Here is a 6000-nt window from a genome sequence, read left to right on the forward strand (position 1 = left end):
AGTGATTGCTGGGCCTCTTGCTGAGATATTTGTATCATCGATAGTCACAGGTGAGGTACCGGAAGACTGGAGGTTGGCAAACGTGGTGCCACTGTTTAAGAAAGGCAGTAAGGACAAGCCAGAGAACTATAGACCGGTGAGCCTGACGTCGGTGGTGGGCAAGTTGTTGGAGGGAATCCTGAGGGACAGGATGTACATGTATTTGGAAAGGCAAGACTGATTAGGGATAGTCGACATGGCTTTATGCGTGGGAAATAATGTCTCACAAACTTGACTGAGTTTTTTGAAGAAGTAACAAAGAAGATTGATGAGGGCAGAGTAGTAGATGTGATCTATATGGACTTCAGTATGGCAATCGACAAGGTTCCCAATGTGAGACTGATTAGCAAGGTTAGATCTCATGGAATACAGGGAGAACTTGCCATTTGGATACAAAACTGGCTCAAAGGTAGAAGACAGAGGGTGCTGGAGGAGGGTTGTTTTTCAGACTGGAGGCCTGTGACCAGTGGAGTGCCAAAGGAATATTTGCTGGGTCCTCTAGTTTTTGTCATTTACATAAATGATTTGGATGCGAGCACAAGAGGTACAGTTAGTGAGTTTGCAGATGAGATCAAAATTGGAGGTGTAGTGGACAGCGAAGAGGGTTACCTCAGATTACAACAGGATCTGGACCAGATGGGCCAATGAGCTGAGAAGTGGCAGATGGAATTTAATTCAGATAAATGCGGGGTGCTGTATTTTGAGAAAGCAAATCTTAGCAGGACTTATACACTAAATGGTAAGGTCCTAAGGAGTGTTGCTGAACAAAGAGACCTTGGATTGCAGGTTCATTGCTCCTTGAAAGTGGAGTCACAGGTAGATAGGATAGTGAAGAAGGCGTTTGGTATGCTTTCCTTTATTGGTCAGAGTATTGAGTACAGGAGTTGGGAGGTCATGTTGCGGCTGTACAGGACATTGGCTAGGCACTGTTGGAATATTGCGTGCAACTCTGGTCTCCTTCCTATCGGAAAGATGTTGTGAAACTTGAAAGGATTCAGAAAAGATATACAAGGGCGTTGCCAGGGTTGGAGGATTTGAGCTATAGGGAGAGGCTGAACAGGCTGGGACTGTTTTCCCTGGAGCGTCGGAGAATTATACAGGTTTACAAAATTATGAGGGGCATAGATAGGATAAACAGACAAAGTCTTTTCCCTGGGGTCGGGTAGTCCAGAACTAGAGGACATAGGTTTAGGGTGAGAGGGGAAAGGTATAAAAGAGACAACGTTTTCACACAGAGGTGTTACATGTATGGAATGAGCTGCCAGAGGATGTGGTGGAGGCTGGTACAATTGCAACAGTTAAGAGGCATTTGGATGGGTATATGAATAGGAAGGGTTTGGAGGGATATGGGCCAGGTGCTGGCAGGTGGGACTAGATTGGGTTGGGATATCTGGTCGGCATGGATGGGTTGGACCGAAGCGTCTGTTTCCATACTGTACATCTGTATGACTCTATGGCCCAGCGCATTTCTACAACCACGTTTATATCAGTCACTGATGACCTTACCTTTTCAAAGCTGTGGTCGGATCCATTTGCTGTGAACCCCCTAAAGAGATAAAAATAATTCGTAAATATTTTGTTAAATTATGAACAAATTTGCCACATTGTCTCCACAGTTGGATGAGTCTCAAGCAAAACCATCCCTGACCAACAATATATATATTTTGCACGGTTAGATACAGTGATCTCTCGAATCTTATCTGATTGCTAAAGCTTTACTTAGGGGTGTCCTCCTTAGCCCAGTCCAATATCAATAATGGACCAACAACAAAAACAGACGTTGCTGGAAAAGCTCAGCAGGTCTGGCAGCATCTCTGAAGAGAAATCAGAGTTAATTAAATTACCTACAGTGTGGAAACAGGCACTTCGGCCCAACAAGTCCACACCGACCCGCAACCCACCCAGACCCATTCTCCTACAATTACCCCTTCACCTCACAATACAGGCAATTTAGCAAGGCCAATTCACCTGATCTGCATATTTTTGGATTGTGGGAGGAAACCGGAGCACCCGGAGGAAACCCACACAGCTACGGAGAGAAAGGTATTAATATTGTTCTGGTCCCAGTTGATGTTATTCCTGGACAAGTCAGGTCCCAGACTGAAACAGGTTTGCTCGAGCATATTTTGAGTTGTTTTTGTTTCTGATGAAATGGTCTCTCTCTGAAAGATAAGCGCACGATGCTGCAGAGTTTGCTGTCATACTATAGCAGAAGCTCATTCCCAAAAGAAATGAAGATAAAACATGTGTCTACTGAAGACATAAGTTCAAAAAAGTTTAAAAATAGAGTTAAACTTTATCGTATTAATGCCAAAATACTTCTTTATAAATTAAAAATAATAAAAGCTCTGTGTCAACCCCAGCACTCATCCCCAGTACAGTACTCAAAAATACATCTTGTTTTATACCCAGAAAGACTACTTGGGCAAGACTAACCCCAGGGTACCTGTTTCGAACACACTGGGAGATTTAATTTTGATCATAAGCAGTCAATGAGCTAAAGTTCACTTATAAATTATGTGAAGGGAATGGTCAAGAGATACAGATATCTCACGAGGAGTAATAGATAACTGTAAAAAAATTAATGACAGTGTCAAACTGAAAGAAAACACAAATATTTACACAAAATAAAGGAACAGGTGAGAAGATTGGACAGGATATAAAAATCATCAATCAAAGGCAACAAAATTCAAAAGGAGGGAAATCTTACTGTCCAGAGAAAGTTAGGCAGTAATGTAAGAGTGGATAGTTAGAGTTTCTCGAGACATTTTGCAGGTATGTTGGTGAGACAGCTGACTTGGGATGTAAAGCATGGATTCAGTTACCACATTAGCTGATCTTACCACAAAGGTCCCACTTTTTCAACTTCAACTCTTACTTGAGATAAGATGATTATCAGGTTAAACACACCACCAGTCATCTGTCTCTCTCTCTCTCTCTGATCAGAGAACACCACTGTGGTCCTCTGGGAATATGGCAACATTACATGAAGATGGTTTAAAAACAACAGGAGTTTGTAGAATTAGTCATGGAAATGCCAATTGCATTAAATGGGTATTTTGCATCAGTCTTCAGGATAAGGGATAAAAATAACATTCCAGATCATTATAAATCTGGAAATGAAAAGGAAGGAGCAACCCAGAAAATTCCAAACACCAGAGAAGTGGTCCTGAGTAAATCATTGATGCTGTGGACTGACAGTTCCCTGAGTCCCTGATGGACTTCATCCCAGGGTCTTTAAAGAGGAGCTGCTGGGAAAATTGAACAATTGCTTTACATTTGCCACGATTCCCAAGGTTCTGGGCTGGTCCCACTGCCTTCTACAATAGCAAATGTAACTCCTGTATTCAAAAAGAGACTATGTTTTTAATTTGATCAACCAGTGCAAAGGGAGGACACGAGGTCAGCCCCAAAACAGATCAGTGCCTGAACATAGCCCCCACTGCACAGGCCCGAACAGGAGCCATTGTTACCATTCCACCCCGAGATGTCTGTTACTCAGACTATCTGAGGCACCAGGTTGTCTTTTTGCAGCAAATTAATTTTAACAATAAAAACACAAAAAGGAATTGTTTCAAATTGCAGCTTCCTTTATGTTCCATCGAGATTCTGTACTGAGTGAGAATGAATGGAAAAGGTGTGGTCTGTTGGGATTCTGTCAAATGGAAGGGAATGAGAAGACATTTTGGTGCATTCAGAGTTGACAGTAATGGGGAGAAGAATGGGGATTAATCCATCAGAGTTTAATAGAATGGAGTGGAATGGCCTTGCTTGTGAAACAGCCTCAATCTTCAATCACCCATGAGTCAGACATCAGACAGTGGGTGATACTATTGAACAGGCCACCTTCGCCCACCCTCCACCACCCACCAAAGACAAAGCCAGCGTTTTCAGAGAATGTACTGAAGAGGAGAGAGTCGGTGAGGGAAAATTAATCCAGGGCCATTGTTTATTGCTGTTTCAAAAACAGAACCATATTGTTTTATGAACCTCGTTCTCGACAGAACCCACCTCCTTTCTTCCTGAAGGTGATGAAGATGATGACAATGACAATGACGATGAGGAGGAGGAGGAGGATGAGCAGTGGAATGACCAGTGAATATACTGAGACATACTGAGCAGGCTGAGTCTTCACTGTAAAACAGCAAGAACAACATTGGTTAGGAATATCTCAATGTTGCTGCAGTGAAACCTGTAGCAGGGTGATAGAGTGTGAGATTAAATGTACACATTGGGCATTCTTTGACAGAGCAATCCAGTTCATCCCCCTCCCCCTGTCCATCACTATAACCCTGTAACTTGCTCCTTTCTGAATACTTATCCCTTGTTTCTGAAAGATGCCCCTGTTGAATCTGTTTCCATCGCCCTGTCAGGCAGTGCTTTCCAGATCAGGACAATTCTTGAAGGAGGCAGCTGCTTAATTCTGTGACACAGAATAGAAGTTTAGATGGATATTTCACATCATTCCACAGGGCAGTTGTTGGATCCGGTGATGACTTGCCTGGTCTCAGCTGGATAATGGGAAGGACAGATTTAGCTCCAGCTCCCCCGGACTGAGGGAGAGAAGAATTGGTAATAGTGACTGCCCTTGGGATTTCGGCACACCAGATGTTGTTATGAAGGAATCAATAACAAATATTGCTGGAGAAACTCTGCAGGTCTGGCAGCCATCTGTGGACAGAACTCAGAATGAAAGTTTTGAGTCCAGTGATCCTTCATCAGAACTGACAGCTGCTAAGGAAAGGTGGTATGGAAACTGTTGACAGGGGATTGTGGGACCGGGGTGGGAGTGGGGGGGAAATGAGTGAGAGGCTGGGTGGAGACTGAGCCCAGAAGGTGAGAAAGACAGTCACATAGACAAAGGGACACTGAATGGCCCTCCAGGGAGAAAGACAATGTGATAATGGGAACCAGGAAATAGGTGAAAGCAACTCATGTCATTACCAGGCCAGAGATGTGCTGTGGTGGGATTTGAACCCATGATCTGGGTTTCTGGATTGGTCACCCAGTGACAGTAGCAGAAAACCACCACCTTCCTTTATAACCCATGTGTGAATGCAGGACATGGTTTGGTTCCACATTGTTGTGCTTCCTCACACAGTCAGATGGACACTGGGGGAACATACCAGCATTGATGGAACTATTCCTGATGAAGGTGTGAACACTTTCATTGTCACCAAGAGGGACACATTAGGCTGTTGCACCTTCCTGCTCGAGGAGATGATCTCAGTGTCAGTATAACTTTGGTGCATTTGGAGATTGAACTGAATGTTCTGAGTGTGTCAATGTCTTTCAATACTGACATCAGAATGAACCTAAAAGAATCAGCACATCAAATTACACTAAACATTTAAAAAATCAAATTTCAAACACAAAAGCAAAATATTGCAGATGGTGGGAATTTGAAATAAAAATCAAATAGTCAGCAGGCCAGCTCATACCTGTGGAGAGAAACAGTTTCATATTTTAGTTCAATGACCTTTCACTAGAAAATCAAATTGTAAAAAGTTCACACAATCTGTTCCACCCACACTATCGACCCTTTACAGACTAAAGCCTTCATCATGGTCATTAAGTTATGAGGGTGTGACTGGCTCAGTCAGCCTTTATTGCCCATGCCTCATAGTTAAGAATCAGCCACATTACTGTGGGGTATGGAGTCACATGTAGGCCAGGCCAGGTTAGAATGGCAGTTTCCTTCCCTGAAGGACACCAATGATCCAGATGGGGATTTACAACAATCAACCTTGGTCACACAGCCATCTTTAGATTCTTACTTTGACAATTTATTTGATTTCACATTGTACCATCTGCCAAGGTGGGATTTGAACCCTGGTCCCCAGAACATTACCTGGGTCTCTGGATTAACAGTCCAGCAATAATACCATCAGCTGTTGCCTTTTTTGCAGAATGATTTCGAACATGTACCAGTAGCCGGGTTTCCTTCAGGATCAGATACTG

This window comes from Chiloscyllium punctatum, chromosome 2 (assembly GCF_047496795.1).
Source record: "Chiloscyllium punctatum isolate Juve2018m chromosome 2, sChiPun1.3, whole genome shotgun sequence".
Taxonomy (NCBI): domain Eukaryota; kingdom Metazoa; phylum Chordata; class Chondrichthyes; order Orectolobiformes; family Hemiscylliidae; genus Chiloscyllium; species Chiloscyllium punctatum.